The sequence below is a fragment of the Nicotiana sylvestris genome, chromosome 12, assembly GCF_000393655.2.
Source record: "Nicotiana sylvestris chromosome 12, ASM39365v2, whole genome shotgun sequence".
Lineage (NCBI taxonomy): Eukaryota > Viridiplantae > Streptophyta > Magnoliopsida > Solanales > Solanaceae > Nicotiana > Nicotiana sylvestris.
In genome coordinates this window covers 166,497,521-166,524,790 of record NC_091068.1, presented here as the reverse complement: position 1 = coordinate 166,524,790, position 27,270 = coordinate 166,497,521, and positions in this window count along the sequence as shown.

Below are 27,270 nucleotides of genomic sequence, written 5' to 3'. Positions count from 1 at the left end.
ACTAGAGATGCATGCAATGCAGCTAGCCCTGGCCAAAACACAAAAGAGCCCTGAGACACTGGGACACATGCCGGAGTACCCTCACTCTGGCCCTTCCACAAGCCGCCCAAATCCCCTCTATCATCAAGAAAGAAGCCCTCATGATTCCCAAGCTCCACCACCCCATCAACCTCTCCCAACACCCAATATTCCCATTTTTGTGGGACCTGCATCAGCCCCTTTGCAGCGAACGACCAGTGAGCCATTGTTTCAGGCTCACGATACACAATACTATCCCCCTGAGCCTACATTCCATGCACCCGAACCACAGGCTTACAATCCCCATCTGGAAGTACCGGCAGAGGTTGAGAAGCCGGTTAAGGCCCCTGAACAGGATGAAGTGTTAAGAAAGTTCAAAAGCCTGGAGCAATCCTTCAGGAACTTGCACGGGCTGGGCAATCAAGTCAGCGTGGCATACAAAGATCTGTGCCCTTTCCCAGATGTCCAACTCCCGGCTGGGTTCAAGATGCCCAAGTTTGATTTATATGAAGGGCACGGTGATCCCATGGCACATTTGCGGGGATTCTGTAGCAAAATGAGAGGGGCAGGAGGCAAGGATGAGCTTTTGATAGCTTATTTCGGCCAAAGTCTGAGTGGATCTGCACTGGAATGGTATACCAGGCAAGATTTCAGCAGGTGGTACACGTGGGATGATCTGGCGCAGGCTTTTACAGGTCATTTCCAGTACAACCTGGAGATAGTCCCTGACCGTCTCACGTTATTGAGAACTGGGAAGAAACCCGGGGAAAGTTTTCGCGAGTTCGGGTTCCGCTGGAGAGAACAAGCAGCTAGGGTCGATCCTCCCATGAGAGAGGGAGAGATGGTAGACTACTTTTTGCAGACATTGGATCCAACCTACTTTGGTCACTTGGTGACAACGGTTGGAAAATCTTTCAACGAGGTGGTCAAAATAGGGGTCATGATAGAAGAAGGTTTGAGGTCGGACAAGATCTTAAACTATTCGGCACTTAAGGCCACAACCCAGGCTATTCAAAGCGGCACGGGAGGTGCGCTAAGAAGAAAGAAAGAAGAGGTTGCCACGATCGAGGCAGGCAGTTGGTCCAGGGCTGGCAGGCCGCACTACAACCAACCCAGGCCTCACAGGTCAAACTACCCATACAACCCACCACAAAATTTCTATCCACCTCGAGAACCACATTGTTCCGTACACCAAGCCCAGGTATACACTCAGCCTCCGGTTCGCCCACAATGGCGCGCACCGGCTCCCCAGAACATATATGCACCACCACAAAACACTTACCCTCCACCAAGGGCATATAGAAATCCTTCAGGGGCAGGTTTCCGGGGAAATCCAGATGCCAGAAATGACAGGTTGCGGAAGCAAAGAACCTTCACCGAACTGGGAGAAACCTACACCGCTGTGTTCCACAAGCTGCGGCAATTGGGTTTGGTTAGTCCTGTCCATACTCGGGAACCAAATCCCCCGCCTCAGAATTTGGATCGTTCAATCAGTTGTGAATACTGTTCAGGGATGCTCGGGCACGATACCGAGAAGTGCTGGAAGTTAAGGCATGCCATACAGGATCTTATTGACACCAATAAGATCGAGGTCCAGACACCGGAGGCTCCTAACATCAACCAAAACCCACTGCCAGCGCACCACGAAACTCACATGATTGAGTTGGTGTGTGAGGGAGGAGAATTAAGAAAACCCTCACAAACAGTGATGATGATCCAAGCTGCCCCAAAAGAAGTCTTAACCAGTGGAGGAACAAATGTACAGTCGCAGGGAGAAGGCGTCAAGCCGGTAGTAATATGGGGGAAGAGCCCGTCCGTCATAGCAAGCAAACCCGAGCCAAGCAAGTTGGTAATACCAGGGATCCTGCCCACACCGGCAGTCATGTTGAAAGGGGTATGTGGAGAACGGGTGACCATAAAGCCGGTGGTCCAACTGCCAATGCTTGACAGCAGGGCTGTGCCCTGGAAATATGAAAAAGCAGTGGTGACGTACCAAGGAAAACAGGTGGAAGAAGTCAGTTGTGAAGCGCAAGGGCTGACTCGATCAGGTCGATGTTTTGCTCCGGTGGAGTTAAGAAAAACCAACCCAGTGGCAACCAAGAAGCCAGTGTCAGAAGAAGAGGCTGAAGAATTTCTGAGGAAGATGAAAGTACACGACTATTCTGTGGTCGAACAGCTGAGAAAAACACCGGCCCAGATCTCACTGTTGTCGTTGCTGATCCATTCTGAGGAGCATCGTCGGGCCCTGTTGAAGATATTGAACGAGGCTCATGTACCCAGTGAGATTTCTGTAAACCACCTGGAAACCATTGCCAGCAAGATTTTCGAGGTGAACAGGGTAACATTCTCAGATAATGACCTACCGGTGGAAGGTACGGAGCATAACAAAGCTCTATACCTAGCTGTCAAATGTGAAGACTCGGTGGTAACTCGAGTATTGGTGGATAACGGCTCAAGCGCCAATATTTGTCCGTTATCCACCCTGGACCAGTTAAAGATTGACCGTGGAAGAATCCGGGAGAATAGCATCTGTGTCCGGGGGTTTGACGGAAACGGAACCGCCACTGTGGGGGATGTTGTACTTGAATTAACCATTGGTCCGGTCCTATTTACCATGGAATTCCAGGTGTTGGACGCCACGGTATCTTACAACTTGCTGTTAGGACGACCTTGGATTCATGCAGCTAAAGCGGTGCCTTCCACCCTACATCAGACAGTGAAGTTCGAGTGGGAAAGACAAGAGGTCGTGTTGCACGGCGAGGATACAACATGCACCATGAGCGGAACCATTGTACCTTTCATAGAGACCGCTGATGACAAAGGTCCTTGGGTCTACCAGATTCTCGATACAGGGTCGGCCAACAAAGTTTCTGAAGGAGAAATCATCCCGCACCCTAGGGTAGCTGCCGCAACAGTCATGATGGTCTCGGAAATGCTTGGTAATGGATTTGTACCAGGAAAAGGCCTGGGAATCGAGCTTCAAGGGATAGTCCAACCTGTCTCCCTTCCTAAGAATCTGGAAACCTTTGGATTGGGGTTCAAACCAACCGCAGCAGATAGGAAGGAGGCGCGAAGAATGAAGAAGAGGGTCTGGTTTCTGCCTAAACCAGTGCCACGCCTCTCAAAGTCTTTTGTTAAAGCAAGTGCCAAGGGGTCAGCGATCCCAAAGATTCGAGGACCTTTGATCGGTATAAATGAGGACCTGAATCAGAGTTTTGAGAGGCTATTCGCGGATGTCAGTATGGTGGAAGCTGGAGAAGGTTCCAGCAGAGCAGAGATACAGTTTGTGGGGCCTGAGGCCAAAGACCAACAATTGGACGGTTACTCCTCTTCCTGTCCGAGGGGAGTCTTGGTAGTAGGCTTTGATTAATGTTTTGTTTGTTTGTTTGTTTGATCGGATTATTCAAGGGTGTAATCCCAATTTTACTTTCGTTTTGTAAAAGTGTGAACCCTTTTTATCCCGCAAATTTAATAAAGTTCTTTTCTTTTGTCCCATTTTAATTTCTTGTTTTGTTCTTTTTCTTTCTGAACAGTTCTCTTTTTACTGGTTCTAATGACATGGCATGCACAGCGGATCTTCGACCTAGTCTAATAAATCAATCTGAAACCGACTCAATGATGCAAAAGGTCGTTTGTGACGATGAATCTGAATGTGACGAAGGTGAAGCCTTCGAAGAAATAAACAGAGAACTGTGCCAATTTGAAGAGAAACCCAAGCCTAACTTAAATGACACCGAGGCTGTGAATCTAGGAGACGCTGATAACGTCCAAGAGACCAAAATTAGCATCCACATTGAGCCGAATGTCAGAGCAGAATTGATCAAAACTCTCAGGGAATTCAAAGACGTTTTTGCCTGGTCATATGATGATATGCCTGGATTAAGCACCAATTTAGTGGTTCACAAATTGCCCACTGACCCGGCATACCCTCCGGTCAAGCAAAAACTAAGGAAATTTAAAACAGAAATGAGTGTAAAGATCAAAGAAGAAGTGATTAAGCAATTACAATCGAAGGTCATTCGGGTCACTCGGTATCCCGAGTGGTTGGCCAATGTGGTACCAGTCCCAAAGAAGGATGGAAAAATCAGGGTATGCGTTGATTACCGCAACCTCAACAAAGCAAGTCCCAAGGACAATTTCCCGCTGCCCAACATTCATATCCTGATCGACAATTGCGCTGGGCGCGAGATCGGATCCTTTGTGGATTGCTATGCAGGTTATCATCAGATCCTAATGGATGAGGAGGATGCTGAGAAGACAGCGTTTATTACGCCATGGGGAACCTACTGCTATCGGGTAATGCCGTTCGGGTTAAAGAACGCCGGGGCAACGTACATGCGAGCAATGACTGCTGTGTTTCATGACATGATACACAAAGAAATAGAGGTGTACGTCGATGATGTGATCATCAAATCTTGGCGTCAGGAGGACCATGTAGCAGACCTAAGGAGATTTTTCCAAAGACTCCGGAGGTATGATATCAAGCTTAACCCGGCCAAATGCGCATTCGGGGTTCCATCAGGAAAGTTGCTAGGATTCATCGTCAGTCGACGGGGAATTGAGTTAGACCCGTCCAAAATTGAATCCATCCGAGATTTGCCACCGCCAAGGAACAAAACAGAGGTAATGAGTTTGCTGGGTAGACTCAATTATATCAGCAGGTTCATCGCTCAACTCACAGCAACTTGTGAGCCCATATTTCGGCTGCTGAGAAAGGACGCTGCAGTAGGTTGGACAGCAGAGTGTCAGGAGGCCTTCGACCAAATCAAAGGGTATCTGTCTAATCCACCCGTATTGGTCCCGCCTAAGCCCGGGAAACCCCTAATCCTTTACCTGACGGTCTTGGAAAATTCATTTGGTTGTGTACTGGGGCAACATGATGACACAGGGAGGAAGGAGCAGGCCATCTACTATCTTAGCAAGAAATTCACAGTGCATGAGGTCAAGTACACTCAACTCGAGAAAACGTGCTGCGCCCTAACTTGGGTAGCTCAGAAGTTGAAGCACTACCTGTCTTCATATACTACTTATCTCATATCCCGCTTGGACCCATTGAAGTATATCTTTCAGAAACCTATGCCCACGGGAAGGTTGGCAAAATGGCAAATTCTGCTCACAGAGTTTGATATCATCTATGTGACGAGGACGGCCATGAAAGCCCAGGCGCTGGCAGACCATTTGGCAGAGAATCCCGTTGATGAAAAATACGAGCCCTTAAGAACGTATTTTCCTGACGAAGAGGTAATGCATACAAATGAGTTGGAATTGCCTGAGGAACCGGGTTGGAAGCTTTTCTTCGATGGAGCTGCAAACGCGAAAGGGGTTGGAATAGGAGCAGTACTCATTTCTGAAACAGGACGGCATTATCCTGTTACGGCTCAACTACGCTTCTATTGCACCAACAATATGGCCGAGTATGAGGCTTGCATTCTGGGTCTGCGCTTGGCTGCTGACATGGATGTCCAAGACGTCTTGGTCTTGGGAGACTCGGACCTCTTGGTACATCAAATTCAGGGTGAATGGGAAACACGAGATCTAAAGCTCATACCATACCGACAATGCTTGCATGATCTGAGCAAGCAATTTCGATCGGTGAAGTTCAAACACATCCCGAGAGTTCACAATGAGGTTGCGGATGCCTTGGCCACCTTAGCATCAATGCTGCACCACCCTGACAAAATGTATGTTGATCCTCTACACATCCAGGTCCGTGATCAGCACGCCTACTGCAATGCCATAGAAGAAGAAGCAGATGGCGAACCCTGGTTTCATGATATCAAGGAATACCTCAGAATGGGGATATATCATATCTGCATGTATCTGACAGCGATGGCACTTTTGGACATACTGGATGCAGTCTATTTCCAAAGTCATCCAGAAATATCCTGCTCGGAGTATCTTCTTTGCTAAAACAAAACCATTTATGTGCGGTCCACATGTCCCTGAATGTACTTCCTCCAATAACTTGGTTGCTTCCCTTGCATCGACACATCTTAGTAAACCCAAATCAGGAGTCCTCCTGTACAGGATTGCTCCGTTGTGAAAGAAATTATTGGATAGTCTCTAAAGCATGCGTTTCTGGGTAGCATTGGCAAGATCTAGATATTCTCCTGTGGTCAAATACTCTTTGATGTCGTGGAACCATGGTTTCCCGTCGACTTCTTCCTCAACATGAGCACAATAAGCTGGTTGGTCATGAATATTGACCTGGATGGGGTCAATGAAATATGTATCTGGATGCTGAATCATAGATGACAAAGTGGCAAGTGCATCGACGAACTCATTCTGTACCCTAGGAACATGCTGGAATTCCGTCTTTCTGAACCTTTTTCTCAATTCCTCTATGTGATGCAAATAAGGGAGTATCTTGGGATTCTTGGTTGCCAATTCTTCTCGAACCTGATGTGTGAGTAGGTCCGAGTCTCCGATTACTAGTAACTCCTGAATGTTCATATCAATGGCCAGTTTAATCCCTAGAATGCAGGCTTCATATTCGGCCATGTTGTTGGTGCATGGGAACCTGAGCTTGGCGGATACCGGGTAATGCTGACCGGTTTCTGATACCAGGACTACTCCTATGCCAACTCCTTTGAAATTCGCAGATCTGTCGAAAAACAACCTCCAACCATCATAGGATTCTTCAATATCTTCTCCTATGAAAGATACCTCTTCATCGGGAAAATACATTTTTAGGGGCTCGTATTCTTCGTCTATGGGATTCTCGATGAGATGGTCTGCCAAGGATTGCCCTTTGATTGCTTTCTGGGTCACGTAAACAATATCGAATTCACTTAGCAGGATCTGCCACTTGGCGAGCTTGCCAGTAGGCATGGGCTTCTGGAAGATATACTTCAGAGGGTCCATTCTAGATATGAGATAAGTAGTGTAAGCACATAAGTAATGCCTCAACTTCTGCGCGACCCAAGTCAGAGCACAACAAGCGCATTCTAAAAGAGAATACCGGGCCTCGTACGGTGTGAACTTCTTACTGAGATAGTAGATGGCTTGCTCCTTTCTCCCTGTTTCATCATGTTGCCCCAAAACACAACCAAATGCTCCATCCAGCACTGCGAGATAGAGCAAGAGGGGTCTCCCTGGTTCAGGCGGAACCAAGACCGGCGGCGTAGACAAGTATTCCTTGATTCTGTCAAAAGTCTTTTGACATTCATCGGTCCATTTAGTGGAAGCATCCTTCTTCAACATTTGAAGATGGGTTCACAAATGACAGTAGACTGAGCTATGAATCGGCTGATATAGTTGAGTCTTCCCAGGAAACTCATCACGTCCTTCTTGTTCTTTGGCGACGGCAATTCTTGGATAGCTTTGACCTTTGATAGATCCAATTCTATTCCTCGACGACTCACGATGAAATCCAATAATTTTCTAGCAGGGGCCCCGAATGCACACTTGGCGGGATTCAGTTTCAAATTGTACATTCTCAACCTGTTGAAGAACTTTCACAAGTCTTCCATATGATCTGCAGCTTTCCTGGATTTGATGATGACGTCATCCACATACACCTCGATCTCTTTGTGTATCATGTCGTGAAAGATGGTAGTCATGGCTCTCATGTAGGTAGCACCAACATTTTTCAATCCAAACGACATCATTCTATAGCAGTACATCCCTCATGGCGTGATAAATACCGTTTTCTCTGCATCTTCTTCATCCATCCATATCTGATGGTACCCAGCGAAACAATCAACGAATGACTGCAGCTCATGCTTGGCGCAGTTGTCGATCAAGATGTGTATATTCGGCAAAGGAAAGTTATCTTTAGGACTGGCCCGGTTGAGATCTCGGTAGTCGACACAGACTCTAACCTTCCCATCCTTCTTTGGTACCGACACGATGTTGGCTAACCATGTCGGATATTCTACCACCCTGAGAACCCTGGCTTTGACTTGCTTAATAACCTCTTCTTTAATCTTCAAACTCATATCTGGCTTGAACTTCCCGAGCTTCTGCTTTACCGGCAGCCATGTAGGATTTGTTGGCAACTTGTGAGCCACAATGGATGTGCTGAGGCCAGTCATATCATCATAAGACCATGCAAATATATCCTCATACTCTTTTAGGAACTCTGTACACTCTTTCTTTTCTGATGGCGACAAATGTGCACTGATACGTGTTTCCTTGACATTCTCAGTATCACCCAAATTAACGACTTCGGTCTCATCTAGATTAGACTTAGGCCTATTCTCAAAGTTTTTGACCTCTCTAACAACCTTTTCTAGTGTATCATCCTCTTTTGAATCTATATCCGTTTGTTGCATTGCCTCGTTGCAAGTTACAGTCGTCGGTTCATCATCAAGATATGTAATAGTAATGTTGTGTAAAACAAAGTAAATGATAGAGAAGAGTAATAAGAGTGCAATATATAATGAACTTGAAATGCTTTGATTGAAATTCATAATCGTTCGAGACATCAGAGCTCTATTGGAAAGTAAAGACAATGCAGAAAGGAAAAGCAACTAAAAATAAAGATGCGATGCATGATGCTCGTTCAGCCTTGCTACCCCGAAGATGTCCGGGCACTGGTGGTCCTGACCGACCAATTGGTGAGGTGTTCCCCTCGGTTCACGGCTTGAATGGAAGGGCCTTCCTCCCCTTCCTCCTCGAAGATAACACAACAATCCATATCCTCCCCTAGAAGCAGGTTCTTCATTGCTGCCAGTGTCTCATCTTCCTCTGATCCATATATGACATCAGCTGGCTGAAAGGTCTGCTCTAACTGAGGTAGAGGGTGCTCCAGTGGATGGTATGGTCCGCGCCATGGAGGTGACCAGTGGTTGAACTCCTCCCAAGTGTACTCATACCCTAGGCCAAAAGTGGTACCGTGCTTCTTTAGCTTGATAGGTTTGGTAATACCCTGCAGGTTCTTGCCAAGTCCTTTTTCGGGTTCATACCCACTCCAATTCAGGATGCTTTCGATCTTGCTATCCCACCACTTGTCTTTGTCTACAGCATTGACCCGCTCGATGTTGTGGTACGTTTCTCCTCCTATCCTTCTTCTACCTCCGATCATCGGAATGGTTTGGCGACTGTATATAGGGTTGCTATCATCGCCATGAATGATTACTTCCTGATGATTCCATTCAAATTTTACAGCTTGATGCTACAGCCCCAGCAGCATGGATCCAGGGTCATCCCAGCAACAAATTGTAGGATGCTGGTACGTCAATGACTTGGAACTCGACATCAAACCAGGTGGGTCCCATCTGTAGGCATAGGCTAATTTCTCCAATGGTGGACCTCTGAGATCCATCAAAAGCTTTGACACTGATAGCCTCGTCTTTGACCTCGTGCAATCCTTTACCCAATGTCCTGAGAGTTATCAATGGACAAATATTGAGGCTGGATCCCCCATCGACCAAGATTCTGGTGATGAAATGATCTTCGCATTGCACAGTGATATGCAACGCCTTGTTGTGACTAAGCCCTTCTGGTGGTAATTCGTCCTCGTGGAAGGTGATCTTGTGGCTTTCCAGTACCTGCCCCACCATGTTTGCCATTTCGCCTCCTGTTATGTTGCTGGGAACATAAGCTTCACTTAGTATTTTCATTAAGGCGTTTTTATGTGCCTCAGAGCTTTGCAGAAGAGCCAGAATAGAAATATGTGCTAGTGTTTTGTTCAGTTGCTCGACGACTGAGTACTCTTTGGCCTGTATCTTTCTCCAAAGGTCATCGGGCCCAGTTTCGACAGGATGTCCAGAGGCTTGCTTGCTGGACTCGACTAAATGTTCTGGGTGTATACCCTGCCTGTTCTAGTCATGCCCTGTACGGTGACCGCTTCTCCGGTATGTGTCTTCCCTTTCCTTCTAGCCTCAGCTGTGTAATCCTAAGGTATGGCTTTCGACTTGAATGGGGTCATGTCTGTCGTGGAAACCGAAATGGGCGCCCTTGGAGGTAACACAACAACTTTAAACGGTGCGGATGCCTTTGGAATCCCAAACTCAACCTCAATCGGTTTTGGCACCTTTGCAGGCGGTGCTTCAAACTCGATTGGCACAGACACATTTACCACATCCTCCTTAGAAGGCTAAATCTGAACAACAATGGGATTGAGGGTAACCGCCGGCTTCTGAGGTTCATCACATTCAGCTATCAACCCGATTGACTCTTTGGGGTCCCAATCGTCTTCAATCTCAATCATATGGATGCTCCTGCCCTTGTGGTTAGGTAGGGGGTTGTTTCGGACATTAGGAGTGGGCTCCTTTGCTATAATGATATTGTTGTCAATCAGGTTCTGAATCTTGTCTTTCAACGAGCGACACTCGTCGATGGTATGGCCCTTCATCCCGGAATGGTATGTGCAAGTCTTGTTTGGGTTGATCCATTGGGAAGGATTTTCTGGAGTTACGGCTGGAATAGGGGTAACGTAACCGGCTGCTTTGAGTTTTTCATATAATTGGTCAATTGGATCGGCTATGGCGGTATATTGTCTGGGAGGTTTACGGTCGAAGTTTAGTCTTGGTCGGGGAAAGTTTTGGTGGGTAGGAGGTGATGGGTAGTGAGAAGGTTGGGAGTTGTATGCTTGGTATACGGGTGCGGTTTGAGAGTATCTGGGTGAAGTGGGTTGATACGTAGGTGGTGGAGGTGATTGGTAAGCAGGTGGTGGAATTTGGTAAGTGGGTGATGGTGTTTGGTAGTTTAGGGTAGGTTGATATGTGAGTGAAGCTGAGGGATAGGTTTGGTACTTCATAGGGGAATTGTTCCTTTGCGCAACCATTACGGAATTTACATCCTTTTTCTTCAATGAGCCACTAGACTATAAAGCCTTGTTGGTAGCTTGAAATGCCTCGAGGTTAGTGACCATACCATTTTTAATGCCTTCTTCAATACTTTCTCCCAACTTGATGATGTCGGAGAACTTTTGGCCCTCTATTAGCATCAGCCTCTCGTAGTATTGCGGATCCTGAGCACGGACGAAAAACCTGTTCATTTGTTCTTCCTCCAAGGCCAGTCTGACCTTAGCAGCTTCCAACGAGTAGCATATTCGCGAAAGGTCTCTGTGGGCTTCTTCTTGAGATTCTGGATATATAACACATCTGGTGCATTCTCAGTGTTGAACCTAAACCGGTCCATAAAGTCAGATGCCATGTTCACCCAACTAGTCCATTTCTTCGCATCCTGGCTAATATACCATGATAAAGCATCACCCTTCAAACTCCTCATGAACAGCTTCATGCGGATTTTCTCGTCCCTTCCGACTCCTACCAACTCGTCACAATACATTCTCAAGTGGACCCTGGAATCACCTGTACCATCGAACATCTCAAACTTGGGGGGTTTGTACCCCTCCAGGAGTTCGACATGTGGCTGAACACAAAGATCTTCATAGTTCAAACCTTCCACACATTTGCTATCTTCGACACCCTGGACCCGGCTGGTTAACCTCTTGAGCTCAGCAGCTAAATTCTGAATGAGGGAGTCTTTGCTGTCTGATTCAGGTGTATTTGAAATAGGCTGGGCATAGTGGGGTACAGTGTCCACAAAGATGGGAGCGTTCTGGTCGTTTGTGGTGTTTTGGGGTTCGGGAATAAGTAGTGGAGTGTTGTTGCAGGCTTGGGTATGAGCGGGTTGTGCTGGTGGTGGTGTAGTATGGTTCTGGTTGTTGGCATCAGCAGTGGCAAGAGTGATTGACAGACTTGCCAGGTTTCGAACTTGTTCCAATTCTTCCCGAAATCTCAGCAAAGTTTGCTCTAGATGAGCAGCAGTTTCCTTAGTGATTGAAGCATTCTGAGAGGTTTCCTCGATTTCCTTTTGTCACACCTCCTTTTTCACCTACACCCCCGCGAAGGGGTTTTTTCCAATTAAAGGACAATCGAAACAGGATTTTATTTAAAGGTTCAGAGTCGCCACTTGGGAGATTTGTGGTGTCCCAAGTCACCGGTTGAATCCCGAATCGAGGAAAAGAATGACCCTGTTTAACAGTCTGCGCACCAGAAATCCGGAAAAGGAATTCTGTTAACCCGGGAGAAGGTGTTAGGCATTCCCGAGTTCCGCGGTTTTAGCACGGTCGCTCAACTGTCATATTCAGCTTGATTATCTGATTTTATACAATTATGAACCTACGTGCAAATTTTAACTGTTTACCGCTTTTGTTATTATTTATTCAAAGAATTACAACGTCGTGAGAATGCATCTCGAATTGCGCCACATAAATGTACCCGCAATTTTCGATACGTTCCAACTTCGTTGAGGTTTGGATTTGGGTCACATAAATGTGCACCCGAGTTTAGGAAGATAACATTATTAAATACGCGCCTAAAGATACTAACACGTTGTTATTTTGAGAAAAAGCCGTAAAGTTCGCTATGCGACCTGTCTCGAAATCTAAGCATTTGAAATAACTGTCCATTGAGGGCCCCGCAGTTTGTGTATTCTTGTTTGTCGAGGCTCGTCTCATTCATTATTTTTTTTAAAAAGAAATTTGCAGCGTCATGGAAATGCATCTCGAACCACGTCACAATCAATGTACCCGTGATTAACAACATATTTCGACTTCGTTGAGATTTGGATTTGGGTCACATAAATGTGTACCCGAGTTTAAGAAAGTAAATTATTAAAAGTACGCACCTAACAGTGACTAACGCGTTATTACTTTTGGGGAAAAGGCCGTGAAATTCGCTAAGCGGCCGATCCCGAGTTCTAAGTATTTAATATATATACAATCGTGAGGGCCCCGCAATCGGTGAGTTTTACTAGGCGAGGCTCATCTCGTTTATTTTGAAAGGACAATCCTAAAGTGACTACATTTTCTATTAAGTTCGTCTCTAAAATAAAAGAGAAGAGGTCCTAATTAGTTACATGTTTATAAGCTCGTGCCTCTTATTGTTTATTAGATTAAGACAAATGCAAACGGAAAATTGCAACAGAAGCTTACTCAAGGGAGATTGTATTGTTCCTTATTCTATTAGTTAATAACACTAAAGTTGAGATTATGAATAGAACACGAGATTGACACCCAGTAATATCAAAACAAACTAACTATTCTTTGATTAATTTAAACTAACATTATTAGATGAATTGAACTATTGGAACCTGTTTCGTGGCATAACCTATTTGAAACTATTACACGACTACTGAAAAAAAGAATTAACTACACTATATTTCATAACTAGTAATTACAAACTAAGATTAATTACAATTGATATTCACATGTTTGTAGAAATAGACTCAACAGTCCAGTTTATGCATTCCAAAGTCATTCTAATACATGCTATGCGATATCAAGTGAACTACTACTTATACATTAAATTAAACACAAAGAAACAGGAGACATTCAGAAATCCATTCCACCAACTCTTTACTGCCTTTCCATTAAATTTGAGAGCTTTAGAACATGTACCTGGATAATGGAAATACAATAAGATGAAGGAGTAGTCAGCAATAGTAGTAACACAGCAAAATACAACAGCAGAAAGCCCAACACAGTAGCTTCAACACCTCAATCCAGAAATCCCAGCAACACGGAGAAAACTAGTAAAAATGGAGAAGAAAAATAGTCCGAAAATCTCTCTTTATTTTCTCTTTCTAGCTTTGAACTCTCTCTGGTGTTCTTCCGCTCTCAATATTTCAGAAAATTTGGTTCTATCTTTTTTACTCTCTCCAAAATGAATTATGTCCCTGTATATCCAGTGTATCCAGAGTGTATATCAAGTGTATATCGCTCTCTCCGCCCCCTCTTTTTTTCTTCTCTCTATCTATTCTTTCCTCTTTTTTGAACCCCCTTCTTCTTAAATATTCTCTTCTATTTATAGCAAAATTTTCGAAATTTTCAGATTTATTTTTTTATTTATTTTTTATTTTTTAATTAAAAGAAATCCCACCTTTATTTACTTTTATTTTTAAAATTCCAACTTTACTTAATTTTATCTTATTTAAAATCTCACTTTTTATTTTTATAAAAGAGAATCTCACTTTATTTAACTTTTCTTTAAAAAAACAAACCACTTTCTTTTTCTTTTTCTTTTAAAAATGCTACTTTCAATTGCTTTAAATTTTTTAAATTTTCGGATACCTTTATATTTATTTTTTAATTCCAACCTTCTTTTACTTTTTAATTTTTTAAAATTTCCACAAAACTTTTTATTTATTTGAATTTTCTACATTCTTTTACTTTTTTTAAAAGAGAATTCCACCTATTTTTACTTTTATATTTTTTTTATTCAATACTTTCCTTTTTCTTATTTTTTAAATCATTCCCGAAATTATTATTTTTTAAAAAAAACAAATATTTTCGGATTTGTTTTTATATAAAAAAACAAAAAAAATATATTAATAGTGATAATTCACTTTTTAATTTTTTTTGGTATTTTTATCCTATAATAAAAAGTGTAATAAAGCTAAAATAATAGTAGGTTAAAACCCCTAAAATATTTACATAAAAGAAGTGATAAAAAATTAAATGTTGTCAAAAATTAGGTGTTCACAGCTGCCCCTCTTTGCTCGAAAACACGAAGAGCTTTCGGGCAAAGATAAGGTGAACAATGCGACTCATTTTTGATCATATCGTTATTCAAAAGAGGAAGAAAATAAAAAATAAAAGGCGCAACCGAGTCCTAGTTTTGGACAGCCTACATATCCCTGGTTATAAGGGAATCAGGTCGCGTGTAGTTCAAAAAGTTTTGGTAGCTGGGACTACCATGGGACTGCAATGTTGCTGTTACTGTTGTTGCATGCTGTTACCACTGCTTTTCGATCTCCTTATTACACCACTGCTAGAAAGAAAACAAGAAGTTATACTAAGCTATGATCTATGAATTACAAAGATTTATTCTCGAGCTTGTTCATGTGACTGTTGCTGCCTTGTTGCTTTGTGTTTCCTCTGGTATTTCTTTACTTCTAGCTCGACTTGTGGTCTTCCTTCTGATTTCTGCTGGGGATTTTTTTTGTAACCCTCTGCTTTACTGACTTCAAACTTCAATGTATTCCTCTGTTATATGGGTGGGCTCCCAACTTCAAAACTTGAAATGTAAAGACTGAAATGTATTCCTCTGTTGTATGGGCGGGCTCCCAACTTCCAGACTTGAAATGTAAAGACTGAAATGTATTCATCTGTTATATGGGCGGGCTCCCAACTTCCAGACTTGAAATGTAAAGACTGAAATGTATTCCTCTGTTATATGGGCGGGCTCCCAACCTCCGGACTTGAAATGTAAAGACTGAAATGTATTCCTCTGTTATATGGGGGGGCTCCCAACTTCCAGACTTGAAATATAACAACTGAAATATATTCCTCTGTTATATGGTCGGGATCCCAACTTCAAAACTTGAAATGTAAAGACTGAAATGTATTCCTCTGTTATATGGGCGGGCTCCCAACTTCAAAACATGAAATGTAAAGACTGAAATGTATTCCTCTGTTATATGGGCGGGCTCCCAACTTCAAAACTTGAAATGTAAAGACTGAAATGTATTCCTCTGTTATATGGTTTAACTTGAATCATCTTTTTTCAACTGCTTCCCTCAAAACTGGTGTCTTATTCCTCCAAAAACTGCTAGGGACAACTCCGGTATTTTATTCACAACTATGTTATTTTCCTTCTTCAAAGACTACTTCCTTTAAAGTTGGTGTTTTCCTTCCACTGGAATTACTTCCCTCCGACTGGTGTTTTCACTTCTCTGAAACCTGCCGGGAATAACACTGCTGGGAAATTATCTTCCTTCTTTAAGACTAGTTACTTTCCTCCCTTTAACAATGGTGGGGATGATACTGACTCAAAGACCACTACCCTTAAAACTTGGGTTATGTTGCTTCTTCCAAGATTGCTTTCTTTAAAACTTGTACTCTTTCTCCCGTAAACTATGGGGGATTCCACTTCCTTCAAAACTTGTGTTATCTTCCATCTTCCCCAAGTGGGTATCTGATTTCAAGAAAATTTTCGCAATGAGAGAAAATTTTCTGCCCCAGTTTGATAATCTTCTATGTGGCCATGTCTTCCCGCTGTCAATAATATCTCCTTTCCCTGTTTCAACTCAAAGAGAAATTTGTTAGTTTAAAACGTGGTGAGTGGTCGTGCCAATTCTGCTGGGGATGGCTTTTCCCTTTTTCCTTTCTCTGCTTTGCTACAAAACTTGTTGGGGATGATATTATTTGCTGAGGATGATACTTCTGCTAGGGATGGTTTTTCTTTTCTCTTCCTTCCCCGCTCTGTGTTGTCCGACCATTGCGGAACTTGGTCGAGAATCTGTCGGAGTTGTTCCTGTATCTTGCAAATCTGTTGGGGATCCCCATAACCTTTTAACTGTTGCTTTTCCGTTTTTCTCCAACTTCCCCTGGAAATTTGGTCCTCTTGGGATCTATACCCATTCATCATTTGGTCTTGCGACCAACTTCTTTTCGCTTTATCGCCTTATCTTTGGCCTGTCCTATTCGTATTTTGCTTTGCACCATTTTGGCAACTGGTAGTAAGCTCTGAAAATCCTTTTCAAAAACAAACTGCTGGGGAGGTAAAGTCTTTAAACCAAGAAATGAAAAAGTGATGATTTCAAAAAATAGAAAAAGAAGAAGTCTTTCTAAACAAATTCTGGGGAAAAGGAAAGAAAAGAACTTATCTGAATGATATAACCGATCCCAACGATCATGTCGTGCATTCCGGATTAATCAACCCAATCTATTTATATCAATCAACCCTTCAGACAACCTCATGTTGCTGGGGATAAACAGGCACTCAACTCTTTGCCAAATGCGGATCCTTTCCGTCAATCTTGTCTTGTCGCCTCATAGTGCCCTTCGAGGGGTTTTCACTAATAAGACTCTCTCGTTTCTCTCAACTCCTGTCGTCTTATGGTGCCTGTGAAGGTTTTCACCAATAAGACTCTCTCGTTTTAATTCACTCATCTTTCGTCACCTTATGGTGCCTGTGAAGGTTTTCACCGATAAGACTCTCATTTTATTTTATTTTTCAGCTGGGGATTGGAGTGCTGCCGATATGACTCTCTCTGCTGGGGATTCTTTTCGGTTATCAATTCATTTCCAGTTTATGATCCTCTTCTCTACTGGGGATCAGAGTGTTATGCATGACTTGTCATTTCTCGGATACTGATCGGGAGGTCTTTTTTGGACATCAATATGGGTTTTTGTGTATGGCCAAAAGGAAAAGGGGTATCAAAAGTTCAAAATAATTTTGATGGGTAAAACAGTACAACTCTTGGAATCAAACTTTCTTTCCAAAATTACAAACACAACTTGTGCCCCAGTTTTTCTTGCTTGGGGATTTTTATTTTTTGTTACACTATGACCGAGCCGTGAGGCGCCTACGTATCCTTCTTGAGTAATCAGGTCAAACGTAGTTCCCAATTTCTTTGTTTTTTTTCTTGTGACTTTTCTTTTGTCTTTATTATCATTATTTTTTTCTCTTCTCTTTTTCTTTCATTTTCATTACTGATTCCAAAAGAGGGGTATGAAAGAATAAATATGGCTCAAAAGGGGAAGAAAAGGTTAAAGTGTTCGGATAGAAGAAAGAATTGCCTCTGTCATTTCATTCTCCAATAAATGCTAAGTACAAACAAACAACAATTACAATTACAAAAAATCATACATAATATCTCTTAACTGCGTCAAAATTGATAGCCATGTCGACGCATTTCCCTTCGATATCTGTTAAACATAAAGCGCCATTTGGCTTGCTCTGTTCAGATTGCGATAATCAACACACACCCTGGTTTAGTCCATCTTTTTTGGCACTAGCACCACATTAGCCAACCAATCAGGATATCGAGCGACCCGAATAACCTTAGCATTCAGCTGTTTGGTTACTTCTTCCTTAATCTTCACACTCATGTCGGTTTTGAACTTCCTCAATTTTGCTTGACGGGAGGAAATGCCGGGTCAGTGGGCAATTTGTGAACCACTAGATTGGTGCTTAAACCCGGCATGTCGTCGTATGACCATGCAAAACGTTTTTGAATTCAATAAGTGCTTTGATTAGTTCTTCCCTGATGTTTGGTTCAATGTGGACGCTTATCTTAGCTTCCCTGATATCATCCGTATCCCCTAGATTGACGGCTTCCGTGTCATTTGAGTTGGGCTTGGTTTTTTTTTTCTTTTTCAAATTGGCTCAACTCTTTGTTAATTTCTTCGAATGCTTCATCCTCATCGTATTCCGACTCATCATCACAATCTTGTACTATAAGTTCGAAATCAGATTGATTTTTTAGACTAGGTTAAAGATCCATCGTGCATGCCATGTCATTAGAACCAGTATAAAGAGAACTGTTCAGAAGAGAAAAAGAAGAAGAAAAATTAAAACAAAATAAGGAATGAAGAAAAAAAACTTTCACTTTATTAAAATACGGGATAGCAAGGTTTCACACTTTGGCGAGCACAAAAAGAAATCTGGATTACAACCCTGGAATAATCCAGACAACAAGAAAGAAAATCAGAGCCCACTACCAAGACTCCCTCGGATAGGAAGAGGAGTAGCCATTCAATTGTTGATTTTTGCTTTCAGCCTCACAAACTGTACATCCGCCTTGCTGGACCCTTCCCCCATCACCATAACTGGCTTGTCATCTACACACTGCACCACTGCTTTTCCACTGGTCGGTTTTTCTTTCGAACTATTTTCACTGGCACGGATCGTCATTACCATTTGTGAGGGCTTCTTAAGCTCCCCTCCCTTGTGTACTAGTTCGATCATGTGGGTCTCATGGTGCGCCGGTAGCTGATTCTGATTACTGTTTGGTGCTTCTGGAGCCTGAACCTCGATCCTATTTGTATCAATAAGCTCTTGCACGGCATTCTTCAACTTCCAACATTTCTCAGTATCGTGTCCGGGAGCCCCCGAACAATATTCACAGCTCGCTGACGGGTCAAGATTTCTAGGAAGGGGATTTGGCAATTTGGGCTCAATAGGATTCAACAGGCCTAACTGCCTCAATTTGTGGAACAGAGTAGTATAGGATTCTCCCAGCGGAGTATATTTCTGCTTCCTCTCATTCTTGAAAGCTTGATTCCCACGGAAACCTGACCCTAGAGGATTTCTATAGGCCCTCAGAGGTGGATATGTGTATTGTGGATGTGGGTATGTGTTTTGTGGAGGTGGGTATGTGTTTTGTGGGGGAGGTGCATGCCATTGCGGTTGAGCCGGAGGCTGGGTATATGCTTGGGCGTGATGGGCGGAAAAGCGTGGCTCTGATGGTGGGTAGTAGGATTGTGGAAGGCCATATGGCATGTGTGGGTAATTTGAGTGATGGGGTCTGGGCTGGTAGTGAGGGGGGGAACCTCCGAATCTGGACCAAGTACCTGCCTCGACTATTGTGACCTCCTCTTACTTCTTTTTCCCGAGCGCACCTCCCGTGCCGCTTTGGATAGCCTGAGTTGTGGCCTCGATTGCCGAATAGCTCATTATCTTGTTGGACCTGAGTCCCTCTTCAACCATACTGCCCATTTTTATTACTTCGTTGAAAGATTTACCAATTGACGTCACCAGGTGACCGAAGTAAGTTGGCTCCAAAGTTTGTAAGAAGTAGTCCACCATTTCACCTTCCCTCATTGGTGGATCGACTCTTGCTGCTTGTTCTCTCCAACGGAATCCGAACTCCCTGAAGCTCTCTCCAGGCTTTTTCTCAAGTTTCAACAGTGTGAGACGGTCAGGGACGACCTCAAGGTTATATTGGAAGTGACCTGCAAATGCTTGTGCTAGATCGTCCCAGGTATACCACCTGCTAGGATCCTGCCTCGTGTACCATTCCAGTGCAGACCCACTTAAACTTTGACCAAAATAAGCTATCAACAGCTCATCCTTTCCACCTGCCCCTCTCATCTTACTACAGAAACCTCATAGATGTGCCATGGGATCACCATGTCCTTCATATAGATCAAACTTTGGCATCTTAAAACCTGTCGGCAACTGAACATCGGGGAAGGGACAGAGATCTTTATAGGCCACACTAACTTGGCTGCCCAATCCATGCACATTCCTGAAGGATTGCTCCAGGCTTTTCACTTTACGAATCACTTCGTCCTGCTCCGGATTCTTAGCCAGCCCTCAGTTTCTGTCGGGAGCTAAAGGTGAGGGGTGTAAGTGTATAGATCGGGTGCTTTGAAAGTGAGTTTGGGAGGATAGTACTGGTTGTCGTGAACCTGAAACACTGGTTCATCGGCTGAATTTTGCAACGTGGCGGGTGGAGGTGCCACAAAAACAGGAACAGTTGGTAGAGGAGGATTTTGTTTGGGTGGTGGAGCTTGGGGATTATAGGAAGTTTCCCCTTGATAGTATTGGGCAATGGGGAAACTCGTTGATGGACCAGTGGGAGGGTGTTCCAGAGTCCTAGCCGGTGAGAGGGTAGGAGTAGGGGGAAGGATTGATGATGTTTGTCCCCTAGTCCAGGCTAGGTGCAACCCAGCTATCTCTTGTCTCAACCTGTCTACTTCCTCCTTCATCATTTGCATCTCTGTCTTTTCCTCTTTAACACTTTTGTCCGAACCAGACATACTTTCCGGAATGGGTCCTTTAGATCTTGTGTGGTAATGGTAATCTGCCAGAACGTTCTAACGAGCTAAGTGTTTCGAAATCTCTGGATCAACAACAAACTTGTTAGCATTAGAGTTTAACACATATTGCAATTTCACGTCGGGGATGCAATGTTCCTAGGCAGTTTAACCATTTTTAACATGTCTTTGCTTCGACTGCATGCGTCATTCCGGCTTACTTTCTTTATCTCTCTTTTTATGTCCTTCTTTTCCTTTCTTTTATTCACTTTGCCTTTTCTTTTTTTCTTTTCAGTGGTGGTTGAATCTTATGTGGATTGCCTACGTATCATGTCCCCGCATGAATCAGACCGTGCGTAGTTCTGCCACATAAATGCGAAAGCAAATTTTGGGAATTTTCTATTTTCTTTACTGAAACATTATAATACAAACTAGACATTTTTTGGAAAGGAGAACAAACCCGAAGTAAAACCAATTACGGACTAAAAAAAATTACTGACACATTTTGATGCAAAAGAGAATATACAGACAGACAACAGACTCTAAAAACAAAACACTGACTCGAACTATGAATACATTAAAGCTCCAAAAGTTGGTGTCCGCGAGGCATCGTTCGGCCTTGCCGCGGTCTTAGGTGCGAGATCCCTTTGCAGATCTTTTAAATCTTCCATAACCTGGTGGACATAAATCTTTATTGAAAACAAAAAGGTTCCTTTTGCATTGTGATCATCCTGCACATTTATTAAGGTGACTAAGCAAAAATAAAATTTATTTGACTCAACCAATTGGCTATTTTTTTAAAAAAAATTTCATAGATTGAAAGAAAGATCCGGTTCCGAACACGGCCTTTCAGCATTTCGGGAATGAAGATTTTAAGGCTGTGAGGGTCAACCGATCTAAACTCTAAAGGATGATTGAAAGTGGCCGTTTATGCACAGCTAGCCTTCCGGCGTCCCTTTCGGGAACATTCGGCTATTCTTGCAAAAGACAGCATCACCCGACTTATTTATGTTGACAATTAAAATTTGACATTTTTTGGCTATTTTTGCAAAAGGGGAGGTTGGACCCGACGAGGGTTGCCTACGTATCTCACGCCCTGTGAGAATCAAACCGGCGTAGTTCGCCCAACATAAACTAAACTTGTAAACAAGACTCCTTTCTTTTGTTTTTCAAATAAATCAAATTAAAAAAGACAATTTTTTTTTCATTTTTCAAAATTTCGGCAGGGTTTTGACACTACTTGGACATTGGTTTTATTTTTCTAAAAATAAGTAGTTATCTCCCTACACTGATATTTTTCTTTTTCTTTTTTTTCACAATTTTTCAAAAATTCCCGATTTCAGAAGCCGGTCAGCATGCAGATCTGAAGCAAATAAATATGCAAAACAAACAGGATGCAGCAGGATGGTCTTTTTTCATTTCAGGTTGCTTGTCCTAGACGGACCCAACCCCTGTTTTGAGTCCCCTAAGTCAAATGCAACATGATGCAAATAAACGTTCCTACTAGGGAACCGGCATGAAGTCAAGTTATTCTAGGTTCAACCTGGGTATATGTTCTAGACAGTGTACCCGAGCGGACAACTCGAGTTGAGGAAGGAGCTCCTTTCCGGGAACCAAAAGGCCAACCGGCTTAGAAACTTTCTGAGCCTCTTTTATTTCAGGGCATGACACTAACAGAATAGGGAGCCTCAACCAGTAAGCACATCCCCGGAGCTGAGAAGAGAAGGTTTCGGCACAGTTTATATGTACAGTTCAAATAATATCAAAGCGGTAAAAAAACATCATTTTGCACATTTAGGCAAAAACATGTAATAAGATCAAATAATAAATAAAACCAAATATAACAATTCATCTAAGCTCGAATTCTGAACCCTGAACCAGAGATTATGGGTTCGTATCCTCAGCAGAGTCGCCAGAGCTGTCACACCTCCTTTTTCACCTACACCCCCGCAAAGGGGCGTAAAAGGGGTTTTTTCCAATTAAAGGACAATCGAAACAGGATTTTATTTAAAGGTTCAGAGTCGCCACTTGGGAGATTTGTGGTGTCCCAAGTCACCGGTTGAATCCCGAATCGAGGAAAAGAATGACCCTGTTTAACAGTCTGCGCACCAGAAATCCGGATAACGAATTCTGTTAACCCAGGAGAAGGTGTTAGGCATTCCCGAGTTCCGTGGTTCTAGCACGGTCGCTCAACTGTCATATTCAGCTTGATTATCTGATTTTATACAATTATGAACCTACGTGCAAATTTTAACTGTTTACCGCTTTTGTTATTATTTATTCAAAGAATTACAACGTCGTAAGAATGCATCTCGAATTGCGCCACATAAATGTACCCGCAATTTTCGATACGTTCCAACTTCGTTGAGGTTTGGATTTGGGTCACATAAATATGCACCCGAGTTTAGGAAGATAACATTATTAAATACTCTCCTAAAGATACTAACACGTTGTTATTTTGAGAAAAAGCCGTAAAGTTCGCTATGCGACTTGTCTCGAAATCTAAGCATTTGAAATAATTGTCCGTTGAGGGCCCCGCAGTTTGTGTATTCTTGTTTGTCGGGGCTCGTCTCATTCATTATTTTTTAAAAGGAATTTGCAGCGTCATGGAAATGCATCTCGAACCACGTCACAATCAATGTACCCGTGATTAACAACACATTTCGACTTCGTTGAGATTTGGATTTGGGTCACATAAATGTGCACCCGAGTTTAAGAAAGTAAATTATTAAAAGTACGCGCCTAACAGTGACTAACGCGTTATTACTTTTGGGGAAAAGGCCGTGAAATTCGCTAAGCAGCCGATCCCGAGTTCTAAGTATTTAATATATATACAATCGTGAGGGCCCCGCAATCGGTGAGTTTTACTAGGCGAGGCTCATCTCGTTTATTTTGAAAGGACAATCCTAAAGTGACTACATTTTCTATTAAGTTCGTCTCTAAAATAAAAGAGAAGAAGTCCTAATTAGTTACATGTTTATAAGCTCGTGCCTCTTATTGTTTATTAGATTAAGACAAATGCAAACGGAAAATTGCAACAGAACTTACTCAAGGGAGATTGTATTGTTCTTTATTCTATTAGTTAATAACACTAAAGTTGAGATTATGAATAGAACACGAGATTGACACCCAGTAATATCAAAACAAACTAACTATTCTTTGGTTAATTTAAACTAACATTATTAGATGAATTGAACTATTGGAACCTGTTTCGTGGCATAACCTATTTGAAACTATTACACGACTACTGAAAAAAAGAATTAACTACACTATATTTCATAACTAGTAATCACAAACTAGATTAATTACAATTGATATTCACATGTTTGTAGAAATAGATTCAACATTCCAGTTTATGCATTCCAAAGTCATTCTAATACATGCTATGCGATATCAAGTGAATTACTACTTATACATTAAATTAAACACAAAGAAACAGGAGACATTCAGAAATCCATTCCACCAACTCTTTACTACCTTTCCATTAAATTTGAGAGCTTTAGAACATGTACCTGGATAATGGAAATACAAGAAGATGAAGGAGCAGTCAGCAATAGTAGTAACACAGCAAAATACAGCAGCAGAAAGCCCAACACAGTAGCTTCAACACCTCAATCCAGAAATCCCAGCAACACGGAGAAAACTAGTAAAAATGGAGAAGAAAAATAGTTCGGAAATCTCTCTTTGTTTTCTCTTTAGAGCTTTGAACTCTCTCTGGTGTTCTTCCGCTCTCAAAATTTCAGAAAATTTGGTTCTATCTTTTTTACTCTCTCCAAAATGAATTCTGTCCCAGTATATCCAGTGTATCCAGAGTGTATATCGAGTGTATACCGCTCTCTCCGCCCCCTCTTTTTTTCTTCTCTCTATCTATTTTTTCCTCTTTTTTGAACCCCCTTCTTCTTGTATTTTCTCTTCTATTTATAGTAAAATTTTCGAAATTTTCAGATTTGTTTTTTTATTATTTTATTATTTTTTAATTAAAAGAAATCCCACTTACAAATTGCTTTTATTTTTTTAGAAAAAGAAATCCCACCTTTATTTACTTTTATTTTTAAAATTCCAACTTTAATTACTTTTATCTTATTTAAAATCCCACTTTTTATTTTTTTAAAAGAGAATCTCACTTTATTTAACTTTTCTTTAAAAAAACAAACCACTTTCTTTTCCTTTTTCTTTTAAAAATGCTACTTTCATTTACTTTAAATTTTTTAAATTTTCAGATACCTTTATATTTATTTTTTAATTCCAACCTTCTTTTACTTTTTAATTTTTTAAAATTTCCACAAAACTTTTTATTTTTTTTAATTTTCTACATTCTTTTACTTTTTTTAAAAGAGAATTCCACCTATTTTTACTTTTATATTTTTTTTATTCAATACTTTCCTTTTTCTTATTTTTTACATCATTCCCGAAATTATTTTTTTTAAAAAAAACAAATATTTTCGGATTTGTTTTTATATAAAAAAACAAAAAATAATTAAAAAAATATTAATAGTGATAATTCACCTTTTAATTTTTTTTGGTATTTTTATCCTTTAATAAAAAGTGTAATAAAGCTAAAATAATAGTAGGTTAAAAACCCCTAAAATATTTACATAAAAGAAGTGATAAAAAATTAAATGTTGTCAAAAATTTGGTGTCCACACCTTTCTAGCACTGGTATCTCCCATTTTTCCTTTGTTCCTGTTTCTGGTATGACTCAGAGGAGGAGGAGGTGGAGGGCCCTTGTATCTTGTTGAGTATGCTGATGGTGCCAGAATGCACGAACTAACCTTTGGGGAGGGGAGTAAAAATAAAGAAAAACAAAAAAGGTAACAAGTTAGTGCGAATTCCGAGAAATAATATTGCGATGTTTAAACACATTGTGCAGGAATTTAAATCACTTCCTAATTTGTGTGTCTCGTTGTGCCCGAGGTAGACCTAGCGACAAATTACATTTGGAGAACTTATAATGCTAAATGCCTCATTTTATTGATAAAAACAAGACGAGTCTAAAAACAGCTGAATGATAAAAGATGTTACTAATGGCTAGTGGCCTTATTACATTAAGAAAGCAGGAAATAAAAATCCTGACTACTTGGTCCCAGAAGGACCTTCCCCAGATTCGGTACTCTTGCCTCCCTCGTACAGTTGCACCAGCTCGCGCAGTCCCAACAGCAAGTAAGCTCGGGCCAGGTGCCCACCTTTATTACCCTCAGCATTCTGACAATCGTCGATCCTCTTCAGAAATTTACCTTCCAATTCCACTAAGCCTCGTTCCAGATACCCCAGCCGGTTGTTGGCGTTGACAGCCATATCCTTCCACTCGTTGATCAGCTTCTCGTGGGCTTCCTGTATTTCCCGTGCTCGTTCTCGCATTCTCGCATCCTTTTGCGCAGTTGATTGTATTTAACCTTTGCTGCAGTCTTTTCATAAATAAGCCTATGACCATGGACAAACCCTGGGTGACCCAAACCAATGTGATCATCCTCCAACCAACCCAAATAGTGCGGCACACATCCGGCATGATACCTATCTGGTTTGAGGGATTCCTTTCCCAAAACAAGCTTGTAGTGCCACATGTGCTGAGCTTGACACCTGTGTGGGCTATCATCATCCTGAAAGTCGACTCTGAAGTGACTCATCTTGTCGACCCTTGGTATGATTTGTTTCCTCCCTGCTTGTCTCATAGCTCGGAGAGGGACATAAGGGTAAGTTCCTCTCAAGACAATGAGTATAAGGAACGGTGCATCCCGAGATCGAACAATAAATTCCGCGGTTGGGAACCACTCATACATCCACTGTACATGCTCTTTTTTAGATTGCACCCTTCAAAGTGCGTATGATTTCCTGTCTGTAGTCGCCTTTCTGAAGGTGTTCTATGAGCCAAAGTTGAAGTAACAGGTTGCACCCTTCAAAGTACGGGGTTCCTTGTTGACACTTTTCCAAAGCCTGGTATATTTCAGCAACGATCATGGGTACTATGCTGAAAGTTTGCCCATCAATACCCTCTATTAAGGTCTTGGTCACCATGGCTAGTCTGGTGTGGATCTTAGCCTTCTTCATAGGGAAAATTATCATGCCCAAGAAGCAAAACATGAACACAAAGACCCTTCTATGTATGTGTCCCAAAGAAGTGAGGGCAAACTCATCCATGTAGGTGCGATAGGACTTGCTGTGGCCATATCTCTCGTACAAGAAGTCAAATGGTATGTAAGAGTCCTTCAAGCAAGAGAGGTCGGGATTTTTCTTGAGTCCCATCATCTTAAGAAAGCCTCTACTTTTGCGGTTTTCCGGCATAAGCAAACCTGGAGTCTCCCAGGGGATACCAGCTAGGCCCCATATCTCTTCTAGCAAAGGGGTCATTTTCAAGTCTCCGAAGCGGAACACTGATCGATCACTATCCCAAAACAAAGTGGCAGCCTCAATGATCTTGTTGTTGGGCTGGATTTCCAGAAGTGAGGGCAAATTCCCTAAGTACTTGCGGACGAGGGTTTGATCGTTGCCATGAAGATCTTCCCACCAGCTTAGCAACCTTGGGTGAATGTTGGATACCATACCGAATCTGGGACCTCGTGCCTCATTTTCTACAAAACAAAGTGTTAGGCCCTTAACCCCACCAGACTCGACTATTTGAATCAATAATTAGCAAAAGGCATTTAGTTCTCCAAATAAATGCACATAACGTGGAGGTGTCCGTTTGGGTTTCAGGAAACCCGATGGACTTTGGTTTAGGCTATCTTAAGGAGTCATTATGTGGACAGCATAACTGACTCGTCTAGGGTTGACCATGATGCATGAACAGTTTCAAGGGAATATGGTTTCTACTT